This window comes from Balaenoptera ricei, chromosome 7 (assembly GCF_028023285.1).
Source record: "Balaenoptera ricei isolate mBalRic1 chromosome 7, mBalRic1.hap2, whole genome shotgun sequence".
NCBI classification, from domain to species: Eukaryota; Metazoa; Chordata; class Mammalia; order Artiodactyla; family Balaenopteridae; genus Balaenoptera; species Balaenoptera ricei.
In genome coordinates this window covers 120403636-120419474 of record NC_082645.1, presented here as the reverse complement: position 1 = coordinate 120419474, position 15839 = coordinate 120403636, and positions in this window count along the sequence as shown.

The window sequence follows — 15839 nt, the reverse complement described above, 5'->3', positions numbered from 1 at the left end:
CCACCTGACTGCCTTCCAGCTGGGACAGCAGATTTTTCCTGCCTTTGGACTTGAACTGAACTATCAGCTTTTCCATGGTCTTGAACCTCCAGCCTTTGGACTGGAACTTACACCGTGGGCTCTCCTGGGTGTTCAGCCTGCAGACTGCTGATCGGGGGGCTTGGACGCCACTGTTGCATGAGCCAATTCCTTATAATAAATATCACATATTATATATCATGTATCTTATACATGTGTGTAATATATGTATATATGTGTATGTAATATATATATTATAACATATATATAATAACATGTGTGTGTGTGTATATATATATATGTACAGTCCTATTTCTCTGGAGAACGCTCACTGACACAGGCGTCCAGTACCTCAAGGTCACAGCTGGCTGACTGATGGCCCTGAGTCTCACACCAGGGCTTCCTGCATGGGTACCAGTGAGACCCACTTCGGTCTGAGGTGGGAGCCCATCTTGGCACCCGTCTGGCCAGTACTCCAACCCAGCTCCTGCCATCCCACTAGAAAATGGACACCTGTCCCTTCACCCACCTGGTGCCCCCTCAGAGCTCCTGGCCGCAATGGCCCAGCCTGGCCCTCTGCCCACCCAGACCCCACCACCCTCCCATGGGTGGGCTCCGGCCCCTCCTCTCTGCAGGGGCTGGCATCCTGCTACCACATCTCCCGTCTGGGCTAGTCCTGGCTGGGATGGAATGGGGCCAACTTCAGAGACCCCCCCCCCCCGGGGATGCATTCACCCAGACACCCCGGCCCTGCTCCAGCCCAGGGCTGCAGCCATGGGCAGAGCAGAATGCACGCCTGCACCCAGGAGCTTGAGTTCTGGGGGAGCGGGACATCCTTCCCACACGGAGGGAGAAGAACCACCACGGTCAGACTTTGCCTCTCCCCTTTCCAAAGCTGTCCTTGCCCTGCCCCCACCTGTGCCCCAAGGCTCTGCGGGAAATCAGGGTGATGTCAATAGATGCCAATGAGGGTGAATCTCATGTGTGCTGTGAACCCACCTTCTGGGTGAGTCAGTCACAGGAAGGGCAAGTGACCCAGCTCCTGGTGTCACCTGGCAGAAGCCTGCCCCCCAGGTTTCCTCCCGTCTCTGGGTCAAGTGACTTGTGAGGATCCCAGGAGAGCTGTCTCTACACTGGCAGGCTGAAAGGATGGACAGCCAGCTCCTGGGGAAGGGAACAGGTGAGAAGGCCTTCTGTGGGCTCCTGAGGTCAACCTCATCATGGGGTCCAGGGCTCCCTGAGGGTCATCCCGCCACCGTCCAGCCCTGACCCAGAGCAAGTGACATGGTCCCAGACTCCCGGGAGAGAAGAGCGGGCACCTCACTGAGTTGTCCTGATGGGCGTGAGCTGCCATATCACTTGTGAACGTCCCTAAAACCTGTGACGTGAGGACATCAGGAGTGGTGACAGCATGCCTTAAACCCACCCACCTCCCCTCCCTCCCTCCACCAGCCTGCCCCACTACACGACTCGCCCAGAAAGGGCCCACATTCCAGGCAGAGCTCCTTGGAGACCCAGCAGGACCCCGCGGCCCGGGAGTCCTGGGTCACACTCAGCCAGCATCCATCCTCAAAGCTAACGCCCTGGCCCTGGGAGAGGGCAGGAAAGGTCTCAGCCTCCAGACAATGGAAGAGCAAAGATTCAATGTAAAAATTCTTCTTGGGCCAGGCTTCTGTGCTAAAGAAATGACTCATTATAAACAGCAGAATCTTCAAGTTAGACAGATGGGTAAAAACTCTCAGAAATGTGCTCGTTTGCCTAATTTAGAATAATTGCAATCCACTACATTAGGGCATCAGGTTTTCAGCGTCTTAGTGAGATGCTTGGGGTGAGAAGGGGAGCGCTTTCTGGCAAATTAAGACGAAGCTGAAAAGGCCAGCTTCCTGGCTGGTACCCAGTGCCTGTCATTCTCCCTCCATCTCTGCAGGGCCATACCCAGCTCCTTGTCATATACAGCTGGCCGGTCCAGAGCCAACTGCTAGCAAGTCAGAGACTGAAACCCAAGGAGGAGGGAGAAAGTGAAGCAGGCAGCCAGGCCCTGCTGGACCACAGGGGCGAGCGCAGCTGCCCTGGCCCCCCTTTCCGTCCCCCATGCTGGAAGGTTCTGGAGAGATGCTGGCCTCACCTGGCTCCGGAGCCATTCCAGAATCATCGTCCAGATCTTGGCTTCTGGCAGGCTCCTGACAGTCCACGGTCCTGTTTTGCCAAAGACTCATGGAAGGAGAATTTTACAGCTGGGGCAGACCTTGCGTGTCTCAATCCCACCAACCTCATGCTTCAGACAGGGAAACTGAGTCCCCCCCCCAACCTGTGCCCAAGGGAAGGAAGCTGGGTTGAGACAGCCAGCATAACTACGTCCCAGGCTGTCTCCCTGAAGCTTGCTGCTGTATCTGTTCCCTGAGCATCCAGTGGAGACGGGGGCTCTAGACCCAACCACGGCTTGTCCCGGTTTTATTTGCACCAATTCCCACCAAATTCCGAGTAACTCGATCAGTGCTGTAGAAATAAAGACCAAGACGGCATACCAAGCCACTCATCATTCCTCTGAGTCCTAAGTCCTCTCCACCTGGAGACTAGGGATCCTTCCATTTAGACCCCAAGCTGGGGATCCCAGACATGGCCTGTAGGGGTAGATGAAGGGCAGGAGTCATTAACTTTCACACCAACATCAGCAGGTCGACTGAGCCTTGCCCTTGAGCTGCAGAGGAGACAGAAGAACAGCCTGGTGTCGTTTCCAGGGAACCAGGGCTCTGGCACGTCCTGCTTCCCGCTCAAACAGGGTCCTGGGGGCCTGTCCCTCCTGGGTTCCCTCACGCTGCCCTTTTGTGTGGTCAGCAGAATGGGTCACCCTTCTGCTTCCCGTGGTCCAGACACTGGGTCCCGACCCTCAGAGCCCCCTCGGGCCCGCCCTCCATGTAGCACAAGTGTTCCTTCAAGGTGGACACAGAGGTGCCGGCAACACACAAGTGAGCAATGTATCAGTCACACCTAGGAGTTTATATTTCTTCAAACCTTGCTCTAAACTACTTTGTAATCATATCCGGATTTTTCTCAGAACCCAACGCGGGGCCTCACGCATCACAGGTGTTCCGTAAACATACGCAGAATCCAACTCGGCCTTAACTGCATTAATAATGACTGCTTAGTTAAATCATTTAGGCTGCCCTTAAGTTTTCCTTTTTACGGATCAACCATCAGTAGCCAGTGATGGGCTGAGACAGTGGAGCCCTGCACTGGGCCGGGCGGGCGGGTTCCACCTAAGTAATTCCTGAAGGCCCTCGCATCGTGTACATTTATGTCACACAGGGACCGCCAGCCGGGAAACTGGAGGTGGCTGGGCCGGAGCAGCTGAGTCTGCAGGGTTCCGTCACCTTCCTGCTCGGCCTTTGGACACACCCGGCTGCTCTCCAGGCCTGCTTTCCTCCTGTGTTACAGAACACGCCCTCTGCCACCCTCACAGTTCCCAGCGGGGACGTCAGTGTCACAGCCTCAATGACACTGGATGTCTGTACAGCTAATCGCCAGCTGCAGAGGACCCTGCACTCTCTGCCTGGTGGACCCTCACCATGGATGTGGGATGCAGGTGGAACAGGTGGTGGTATGCCCGTGGGATGGGTGATGGGCCTGCAGGAAGAGGGTGCTGGGAGCAGGCTGAGGACAGAAGGGTGAGGCTACAGGTCAGAGGTCAAGACCGCAGGCGTGGGGGATGCAGCAGATGTGTGGGGTCTCCAGTATAGAGGTTGGTCCAGGGGGCACCCAAGGCCTTAAGAGTGGGTCAGGTGCACGGGGACTCGGCTGGGATGCTGGAGGTTCAGCCGTTTCCTGGACCTCCGTCCTAGCGAGACTCAAGTCAACAGCTGTGGCTTCCAGACCAAACGATGCAACTCCGGCGGCCACGGCACCCGCTTCAGCCTGGGCATCGTCCCTCAGGGTCCTCTCCCGGCTGCTCGCTGTGCTGAGCTCTCTGAGCTGCTGGACCCTTTGGAGCTGCTGCAGCGAACAACCGTGAGAAGACTCTTCACAAACCGGAAGCTCCAGGACATTTGTGCGTAGAGGGTGGAGGGGGTGTCTGTTGTTTCGGCTTTGATGGAGTGTTCCCTCATCATCTGCAATTACTCCCTTGGCCAGATTTGATAAAGTTAGAGTGCCTGACCTGGTGGATTTCCTTGCACGGGAGGTGCTCAGACAGATCCTCCCCCACCCTCTCAGGAAGCCACAGGCGCCAGGACACAGGTGCTCTCCCTGTGGCCTGTCTCGGTCCCCACCTGAGTGCCGGGTCCACCTGAGTGCCGGGCCCCACTGCACAGCCCGAGCTGCTGCCTGGTGGGGAGGCTTTTTGCAGTAGGGCCTCAGCATGGCACAAACACCTGCATGAAGCAAGGAAGAACAGGCAGCCTCCCCGCCAGCGAAGAGCCCAACCCACAATGGGTAGATTCAGGATGACCTGCAGCTGTGGCGTCTCAGTTACCAAAGTGAGACTGTTTTCATGGGCTGGCGCTTATAGCCGTGTGGCTGTCACTGATTGGCTGGCTTTCAGAAGGGTGAGCGGTCACTGATTGGTTGGTTTTCAGAAGGGTAAGCTGCCACTGATTGGCTGGCTTTCCGAAGCACTGTGTACTGGTGGGAAGCTGTTAACCTACTAGGTTCAGTTTCAATACAGACCTGATGGCTAATGTTTTACTGTGGCCAGAACAGCAGTGGTATTTCCCTAGAGGGACAGGCTCTTCCGATTCACACACAGGCTTCCCGCAAGAATATCATAGGCTGCCTACCTAGCTCCCAGATACAACTGTGAGTGACCTTGACCCGAAATCCTAAGAGATGCGTTGGGCTAGTGCATACCTGGGCCGGGTGACAGCCGTGATGATGATTAGCATTTTCCTTATTGTTGTGGTGGCGGCCACATGTGGCTGAACATACATATGGACTCTGGGAAGAAAACCTCAGTTCAGCTCTAACCCCTGGAACCCAGTTTACTCATCTGTAGATGGCGGCAATCACATGACTCTCTGCTGGGACTGTTGCAGAGATTCAGTCAGGCGACAAATGTCTGAGGGCTTAGCCAGAGGGGCAGGGGGAGGGAGGCCACCAAGACTCCTGACTTCAAGGCAACACCATCTACGAGGCAGCAGACGTGCCGTGGCTGGTTGGTGTGGTCTGGCAGATGCAAGGCTGCATTCAGGGAATCCTCCCTACCCCAACTGGTCTGCCCTAAGAGGCTATTCTTACCTCAGGACGTGCCCAAGAGAGGGCCTTACGTCCCTCGCTCTTTCTGTTGGTGAGCAGTTCAGAAGTGCTGAGAATTCAAGCCCTAAGGGCCATGTGCGAAGGAGGTCTCTGCTCACAGCATCACGTCTGAATTCCGTGTTTGTGCTGGGTGATAACTAAGGCTGATCACGTTTTGTACCTAACATGGAGTGACATCTTTTGAATCTCTGCATATTGCTGTTTTCACTAAGCCACATGTAACACTTCAGAGTGCCAAATGCTTTTTAAAAAATAGATCTGGCTCTGAAAGAGTGCTACAGAATATCACGGATGGAATATGGCTTTTATGAAAACACAAAATGTTACCAAAAAAAAAAAAAAAAAAAAAAGAATTAAAGACTTCTTTGGAAAGAGATGTTTTGCAAAGAGACATTTGTCCTGAGCACATATTTCAGGGGATTGAAAGCACTTGGAGGGGAGTCATCCACATTAGTTCTGGTTCTTTAAAATCTCCAGCTTAGAGAAGCGTAGAGCAAATCCCACTTTCCCCAAAGTGGAAGTGGCACCTGATTCTCCTGCGTTGTCCGGGTGTGACCAGGATTAGTGACATTGGAGACCTCAGAAGTGGAGGCCACGCTCCCAGCTGGGTCCTTTCTTATTTTTTGCCAGCCCCTCACAGGCCTCATCTCCCCATCGACCACCAGCATCCGTGACCCTCTTGCCCCTGTCCTTCGGTCACACAAGCCTTGCCAACGCGGCTCTGAATTTCCGTGGGTTTCAGTCACTTGTGGACCACGGTTCCCAGCCTTAATCCGCGCCCCTTGCTGCCCAGCCCGGCGTCTCCGTGTTCATCATCTGCTTCTTCTCACTCTCCCCCTCCCCCCGCAGACAATCCCGTGCCTCCACACCGCTGCGGCGGGGCCTTCAGCCTCCCCAAAGCCTCCTGTCTCTGAGACGAAGTCTTTCTCCCTTCCGTTGCAGACTCCTCCGCGCCTCTGCTTCATGCCCCGCGTCTCCTGGCTTCCCAGGGGCCTCTTCCTCCAAGCACACTCTCTCTCCTGACATCTCCAGGCTCTCTTCTCATGGCTGTATCCCCTCATCCTATACGTACAATACATTCTCCCGTCCTACACAACAAACAAAGAAGGCAAAACTACAGGGACAGAAAAAGATCGGTGGCCACCAGGGTTCAGGGCAGGGGGAGAGGAAGAACAGGTGGCACAGGGCATTTTTAGGAAGGAGCAGCTATTCTGTATGATGCTCTAACGGTGGATGTACAACAGCCTGCCTCTGTCAAAACCACAGAACTTTACGGCACAGAGAGTGAACCTCAAAGTAGACTCGGAACTGTAGTTAATAATACGCTATCAATATTGGTTCATCGGTTGTAACAAATGTCCTGCGCTAATGCATGTTGTTAATAATGGAAGCTGTGGGGGGAGGGTGGAGACACTTGGGAGCTAACTCTCTGTACCTTCTGTACAATTCTGCTGTGAACCTAAAAACGCTCTAAAAAACAAAATCTATTAAAAACAAAACGAAACTCTTCCCTTGGTGACTTTTACGTAAATGGTATAGGAAGAGCAGGTATTTAGCTCACAGAGTCAGTGGAAATAATTTTGAAGCTGGGGATGCCTGCATCACACAGAAATGAATGCCATGCGCTCTGGGAATCTCTGCTAGAAAGACTGAGGTACGACTGTGTCAGTGAGAGAAAAGGGACTGATCCACAGCCAACCAGTCTCTGAAAGAGCAACGTGGCTCAGAGTTAGAAGGAGGGTGCCTCAGCAGCGCCCCACTGATACCCCGTCTCTGAGGCGCAGGACAGGCAGTAGACAGAAAGACAGCCTGCCAGGCCTCCCAGACACATGGCCACAGGGACGAAGCCAGCAGAGATGGGATCCTCACGGTGAGAACATAAAGAGGAAAAAAGGCTTGTGTTAAGAGAAACCACAAGGCAGAAGATGCAAAGGACAAAAAGGAGCCTCTGACATCAGGACAGACAACGTGGACGTGAGGACAGGATTGCGGAGTCTCTTTTACGGGATTCTGCAGGGGCCGTTTTCATTCAACAGAAGGGCATTCTCATATACGCAAGATTTCTTCAAGTATATACCCAGGAATCCTTCCTAAACATAGACTTTTCCAGAGGCATATGCAAACATACTCAAAGTGCAATCACAATTTAAAACTTGAGCGTGGAAAGTTTTTGAATAAAAGTTCTGCTAGGAAGCACTGAAACCATCTGACCACGGGTCTAAGTCTAAATATTTACTACAAACATGGCTGCACAATGCACAAATGTTACCAATAATTCCTTACAGAGGATTCAATGCTTCAGCAAGGAGGCAAAGACTCTGCTGGAAATAAATCCAACATCACTGTCTAGAAGAACCAGGTGATATCATTATCAACCCCCCAAAAAACCCAAATAGTAAATTGAAAAATTCTCAAAGCCAATAAGTATGCCAACTAAGAAACTAAAAAACATCAAAATCATGGGCATTCAGGTCATGGAAGCAAACTAGATGTCCATCGACAGACTAATGGATAAAGAAGATGTGGTACATATATACAATGGAATATTAGCCATGAAAAGGAAAAAAATTGGGTCATTTGTAGAGACGTGGATGGATCTAGAGACTGTCATACAGAGTGAAGTAAGTCAGAAAGAGAAAAACAAATATTGTATATTAACGCATATATGTGGAACACAGAAAAATGGTACAGATGAACTGGTTTGCAAGGCAGAGATAGAGACACAGACGTAGAGAATAAACGTATGGACACCAAGGGGGGAAGGGGGTGGGATGGGATGAATTGGGAGATTGGGATTGACATATATACACTAATATGTATAAAAGAGATAACTAATGAGAACCTGCTGTATAGCACAGGGAACTCCACTTCGCTGTACAGTAGAAACTAACACAACATTGTAGAAAACTACACCCCAATAAAAAATAAATAAAATAAAATAAAAAATCATGGGCATTCCTGTATATCAGCAACTATTAGTTAGCAAAGTTAAAACAAATTTCTATTACTGAAAAGTAGCAAAACAACAAGGAGCGAATCTAACAGAAATGAAGCAGAACCTATTAATCCAGGCAAACTGCACTGAAGCACGTGAAGAACATGTGACTAAATGGAGACTTGTTGGTTCCTGCAGAGGAGGGCTCAATGTTGAGAAAATATCTATCCCCCCGGAATTAATGGATACGTTTGGTGCTATTCCAATAAAGATTCTAATCAAATATTGGGGAGAATTTGACAAAATAATTCCAAATTTTATTTGAAAATAATAAACAAGCAAGATTGGCCAAGAAACAAAACTTCAGGCTAGGAGGGATGAATAGAAGTGATGTGAATAGCACCAGGTGTTAATGTTAGTCTCATAAAGTCCCAGATGAGCACGTCAGCAGCACTGAAACCAGGGGGCAGCCAGGAAGCCTCCTTCTCCTCCTCCCCCAATTTTCCACCTTCCGTTTCTCTCCCTCTGGGTGGACAGGGAAGAAGGTGAGGTGGGCAGGGAAACCTCTGAGTGACTTCTTCCTAAGGTGGTGTAGTGGGTTGAGTGGTGGCCCCAAGATGATGTGTCCAAGCCCTAAGCCCCAGAACCTGTGAATGTGACCTTGTTTGCAAAAAGAGTTTTTGCAGAGGTAACTAAGGGTCTCAAGATGAAGTCCTACTGGCTGACCCAGGTGAGCCCTAAATCCAAGGACAGATCCTTTAGAAAAAACAAAAGAGTAGACACAGCAAGATGAGGAAGAGGCCACGAGAAGACCAGAATGATGGGGCCACGAGCCAAGGAACACTTGGGGCCCCTGGAAGCTGGAAGAGGCAGGAAGGAGGGAGGCCTCTGGAGGGAGCACGGCCCTGTCCACACCTTGATGGAGGACTTCTGGCCTCCAGAGCTGGGAGAGGGTAAATTTCTGTTGTTGTGAGCCACTGGCGTGTGGTCATTTGTTAGGGGGCCAAGGAAACAGATACCACTGGTCTGAGAACAGGCGGGGGTCAAGAATGGCTATTTGATGTCTCTATTCTGACGAGGCCCTCCCTGTCCCTCAGGCCCTCAAATTCCCACAGAACCTCCAACTTCTCTCTGTTGGGGATGTTGCCCACCGAGGGGGCTTAAGGATAATCCTAAGGCCCTAGGATGACCCTAAGGATAACATATGGTCCGTGGACCTCACAGTCAGTGGTCCCAGGAGCAGCAGACAGCCATCCTCCACACCCCCTAACGTGCCCCTGCAGGCTGTCCCCCAGCTCAGCACCAGCTCCTCCTTTGATCCCAGCCTGTTCACTACCCTTTATATGCCTTGGGAGGGATCACTCTGACCCCCAACTGCAGGGACGCACTTGAGCTCTCTGAGATGCCCTCCAATGCCCCACCCCTTGGCTGGGGAGGGCTCCAAGCCCACAGCAGCAGCTCCAAAAACTGCTCCACTAGAGGGGTCAAAGGATCATCCAGCCATCCTTAACCATCCACTTCCTGGAAGTCCTTCAGAGAGTAGGTCTAGCTTCAATATTTAATACCTACCTTCTTAACTACCTGTAACATAAAGAACATTTCACTCTTTAGAAAACTGGCAACTTAAATCAGTGGGAGAAAGGATGGTTTATTCAAACCTGGTGCTGGGAAAACTGGTTTACTACTTGGGAAAAAAGGTAGATCCAGAGACAGCAAAATAAACCCAGATAGATGAGGAGGTTAATTGTGAACGTGTATAGCATGTGGATGAGTAGCCACCTGACCTAAGGGAGAGAAAAGCTTTTGTTTGCACAAACTCCAAAAAAGGAAACACTAAAAAACCCAGCTACATAATGACAAAAAATCATTACTTCAAAACTAAATTAAATAAAAATGCAAAGAGCAATCTAGGAAAAAAATATCTTCAACAAACATAACAAAGACAGGTTTAAGATCATTAATATTGAAAGAAAACTTGCACATGAAAAATGTGGTTGGCAGTCTCCAAGACGACCCCCAATGACCCCCACCCCCATGGTGTTCATGTCCTTCTGTGCCCCCCTCCCCTTGAGTGTGAGGGGACCCATGACTTGCTTCCAACCAGGAGAACACAACACAGGAGATGGCTGGCATGTCTGCAATTACTCTACATAAGACCAACGTCCACTTGCTAGCATTCTCTCTATTGCTTTCTCTGTTTTCATGCTTCCATGGAGCAAGCTCCAAGTTGGGGGGGGGGCCCACATGGCCAGGAACTGAGGACAGTCCCCAGCCAACAGCCAGCAAGGAACCAAAGCCCTCAGTCCAACAGTCCACAGGAACAAAATGCTGCCAACAACCTCAGGAACCTGGAAGTAGATCCACCCCCAGTCCAGTCTTCAGATAAGACCCCAGCCCTGGCCTTGACTGTAGCCTGTGAGCCCCGGAGATGAGGGCCCAGCTGAGCTGTACCCAGATTCCTGACCCATGAAAACAAGTGTCTGTTGTTTCTAGCCACTATATTTGTGGTGATTTGTTACACAGCAATCAATAACTAATAAAATAATTTTTAAAAAAGACACATCTAAGTAGAGCTGGACCATGTCCCACTTCCAACCAGGATCCCTCCTGTGCTTTGCAGGTGACCTCTCTCCTCTGAGGGAGGGTCCCACCAAGCTTGCCTAATGAGCTTCCCGGAAGTGTCTGTGTCCACCAGAAAAGAGCCCCAAAAGGTCAGGGACATCTCAGCATCACCCGCCAACAAAATCATGGTGGAACCACCAGAGCCAAAGTATTGAAAGAGCAAACACTACCATTACAGTGTCAGCTAACCCTCCTCAAACGTATTATTCAAAGGTGTGCTCCGATTGGGATTTCTTCTCCAGCAGGCGGTGGGGTAGGGGAGAAAGCTGACCCATGTTCAAATCTTGACACACCCATCATTAATACATGAAAAAAGAATATAATGTTTCAGTATAATGGAGACACACAATAGTCATCCAATAAAAGGCAACTAATATTTCACATGGTTGCCCTTGATCTTAAAAAAAAAAGTACAATTTTGTTTGAAGATGTGGCGAGAGATTTCATGGCTGACCAGCCTACCACTTTTTTGAGGTATTATATAAATCCAATCTTTGTTGAAGAAAGTTTGGGTGAGTGGATGGATGGATGGATGGACAGATGTTTGGATGGATTGATCAACTGATCAATTGATTAATCAATTGATCTCAACATGCCTTTTTGCCTCTTGTCCAGGCCCCAGCATGAAGAGTTCCTGAGGGCAGATGGACACTGGCCTGGAGGAGGGACAGAGGAGCCTTGTGAAGGGCAGACCTGAGGAGCACAGACTGGTCCAAACGCAAGGACAGACACAGAGGGGAGTGGATGCTCTGTGAACTCATGTCCGTATCCTGTGGAGAGAGGACCACACAACAGCAACTAAACCCCAAAGGGGCAATTTCATGCACCCTCTCCAGTAAGCTTGGCCCAGAGGACCACCGCCCCAGGGGAGGTGGCCCCTCACTGCTCCCCTGTCCCCTGTGCCATCAGTCGGGCATTGCCCTCCCACAGGGGTAGGGGGATCCATATTGTTAGGGCTAGAGTCAGAGCTAAGACTGGTGTGATAATAAATATGGAGGTGAAGGATGTAGCTGGTCGTAGAGGTTCTTTAGTGAATAGTTTGATTGCGTCGGCAACGGGTTGAAGTAGGCTGTGTGGTCCTACAATATTTGGTCCTTTTCGGAATTGTATGTAGCCTAGGAACTTTTGCTCTACTTATGTTAAGAATGCTACGGCTGGGCTTCCCTGTGGTTCAGTGGTTAAGAATCCGCCTGCCAATGCAGGGGACACGGGTTCAAGCCCTGGGCCGGGAAGATCCCACATGCTGCAGATCAACTAAGCCCGTGTGCCACAACTACTGAAACCCACCTGCCTAGAGCCCATGCTCTGCAACAAGAGAAGCCACCACAATGAGAATCCTGCACACGGCAATGAAGAGTAGCCCTTGCTCGCCGCAACTAGAGAAAGCCCGCAAGCAGCAATGAAGACCCTATGCAACCAAAATAAATAAATTAAATAAATAAATTTATTTTAAAAAAAAAGAATGCTACGACTAAAAGAATAGGAATAACAAGCATTAGGATGTTGATTATAAACATTTTGTTAGGGAGAGGGTTTGAAACTCTGAGTATAAAGGCTTAAGTTTTATGCAATTACCGGGCTCTGCTACCCTAACTGAACCCTGGTCTCGGGTGGTTGTTTAGTGTTTGCTTATTAAGTTGAGATTATATCATTAATTGCTTTGAGGGTGCTTGTTTAAAGTGGGCAATATTTCTCCTGTCCTTTCATACTGGGGGAAATACATAATAGATAGAAACTGACCTGGATTGCTCCGGTCTGAGGTCAGATCACGTAGTACTTTAATCACTGAACAAACAAAACTTTAATAGCAGTTACACCATTGGGGTGTCCTGATCCAACATCGAGGTTGTAAACCCTATTGTCAATATGGACTCAAGAATAGGATTGCACTGTTATCCCTAGGGTAACTTGTTCCGTTGATCAGTTTTTCGATCAATAAGTGATATTATGCTTTGACTAGTGGGTCTAAGCTTTAATCACTCGGAGGATTTTTTGTGCTCCGAGGTCACCCCAACCAAAATTGTCAACCCGTGTGAAATTCTGTTACGCCTTGGTGGTTTGACTGTGTGTTTTGGGGTTGATTAATTGAAGCTCCATAGGGTCTTCTCGTCTTATTTTGTTATCCCCGCCTTTTCACGGTGAGGTCAATTTCACTGATTAAAAGTAAGAGACAGTAAAACCCTAGTGTGGCCATTCATACAAGTCCTTATTTAGAGAACAAATGATTGTGCTACCTTTGCACGGTCAGGATACCATGGCCGTTTAACAGCTGTCACTGGGCAGGCGGTGCCTCTAATACTAGTGCTGCTAGAGGTGATGGTTTTGGTAAACAGGCGGGGTTTGTGTTTGCCAAGTTCCTTTTACTTTTTTTAATCTTTCCTTGGGTGCACACCTGTGTTGGATTAACAGTATGTTTAATAAATAGTCTAGTGTTAGGTTATATTTATTTACTGTTAACTATCAGTATATTATTAGTAGCTGATGTAAACTTGTGCAAGGAGAAATACTTCTTGTTACTCATATTAACAGTATCACTTCTATAATTTTATAGATTAGTCCAGTAATAAGACTAGGAGCTGATTTATTTAATATTGAAATTAAGATATATTTATTGTTGAGCTTGAATTCTTTCTTAATTGGTGGCTGCTTTTTTTTTTCTTTAGCATTTTTTTTAACATCTTTATTGGAGTATAATTGTTTTACAATGGTGTGTTAGTTTCTGCTTTATAATAAACTGAATCAGTTATACATATACATATATCCCAATATCTCTTCCCTCTTGCATCTCCCTCCCTCCCACCCTCCCTATCCCACCCTTCTAGGTGGTCACAAAGCACCGAGCTTATCTCCCTGTGCTATGCGGTTGCTTCCCACTAGCTATCTATTTTACGTTTGGTAGTGTATATATGTCCATGCCACTTTCTCACTTTGTCACAGCTTACCCTTCCCCCTCCCCATATCCTTAAGTCCATTCTCTAGTAGGTCTGTGTCTTTATTCCCGTCTTGCCACTAGGTTCTTCATGACCTTTTCTTTTTTTTTCTCCTTAGATTCCATATATATGTGTTAGCATATTGTATTTGTTTTTCTCTTTCTGTGGTGGCTGCTTTTAAACCAACTATGGTGCTGTTTGTTTTTACTCTCTACTTAAAGTTGTACCCGTTTCTAAAAAGCTGTACCTTTTTAGACTAACATTTAAATATACATTGAAACTTACAAGAGGTTCTTAGTATTATTTAATGCTGAACTGAAATTCTTTTCCTAGACAACCAGCTATCACCAGGCTGGCTAGGCTTGTCACTTCTACTTGTAAATCTTCTCACTATTTTGCCATATAGATGAGTTTGTTCTAGTAACTGTTCATAAGTAGCTCGTCTGGTTTTGGGTAGTTTACCTTAAGTTCTCTTTGTTAAAATATTGCTAGTTAAATCATTATGCAAAAGGTACAAGGGGGCTTCCCTGGTGGCACAGTGGTTGAGAATCTGCCTGCAAATGCAGGGGACACAGGTTCGAGCCCTGGTCTGGGAAGATCCCACATGCCGCGGAGCGACTGGGCCCGTGAGCTACAACTACTGAGCCTGCGCGTCTGGAGCCTCTGCTCCGCAACAAGAGAGGCCGCGATAGTGAGAGGCCCGTGCATCGCGATGAAGAGTGGCCCCCGCTTGCCGCAACTAGAGAAAGCCCTCGCACAGAAACGAAGACCCAACACAGCCAAAAATAAATAATAAATAAATAATAAATTTAAAAAAAAGGTACAAGGGATAAGCTTTGCTTTTTGTTACTTTTAATTTTTCTTTCATCATTCCCTTATGGTACTTTCTCTATGGCACCATTAGTATTTAAATTTCTATCTCCTATACTTTAGATGTTAGGTGAATGTTTTATTTGATTGGTTCATGCTAGTATGGTGGGAGGGGTGTGGGCCAGGTCTAGTTCAAGGCATTCATAGGCTATGAAATCTTCTAGGTGTAAACTAGGTGCTTTATTTAAACTATGCTTTGGTTTATCCCAGCACATCTTCCAGTATGCTTACCTTGTTACGACTGACTTATCTCCTCTCATATAATTAACTAGCATTTGTTAATAAATTGTGGTTTTGTCATAGTACCTGAGGAGGGTGACGGGTGATGTGTGCTTGTTTCACGGCCTTATTCAATTAAGCACTCTATTCTTCTTTTTTTAACATCTTATTGGAGTATAATTGCTTTACAGTGGTGTGTTAGTTTCTGCTTTATAACAAAGTGTATCAGCTATATATATACATAGATCCCCATATCCCCTCCCTCTTGCTTCTCCCTCCCACCCTCCCTATCCCACCCCTCTAGGTGGTCACAAAGCACTGAGCTGATCTCCCTGTGCTATGCGGCTGCTTCCCACTAGCTATCTATTTTATATTTGGTAGTATATATAAGACCATGCCACTCTGTCACTTTGTCCCAGCTTACCCTTCCTCCTCCCCATGTCCTCAAGCCCATTATCTACACCTGCATCTTTATTCCTGTCCTGCCCCTAGGTTCTTCAGAACCTTTTTTTTTTTCTTTAGATTCCATATATATGTGTTAGCATACGGTATTTGTTTTTCATTCTGATTTACTTCACTCTGTATGACAGACTCTATGTCCATCCACCTCACTACAAATAACTCAATTTCATTTATTTTTATGGCTGAGTAATATTCCATTGTATATATGTACCACATCTTCTTTATCCATTCATCTGTCGATGGACACCTAGGTTGCTTCCATGTCCTGGCTATTATAAATAGAGATGCCGTGAACATTGTGGTACATGACCCTTTTTGAATTATGGTTTTCAAGCACTCTATTCTTAATTTACTACTAAATCCTCCTTTGGTTTTTAGGCTTCATAAAAACTTTCATGCAGGTAAGAGAGTGTCCTTGGTGTAAAAAATGTAGCCCATTTCTTCCCATCCCATGGGTTACACCTTGACCTAACATTTTTATGTGTTATAGTTGTGCTTACTTTTGCTCCTTTTTAGGGTTCGCTGAAGATGGTAGT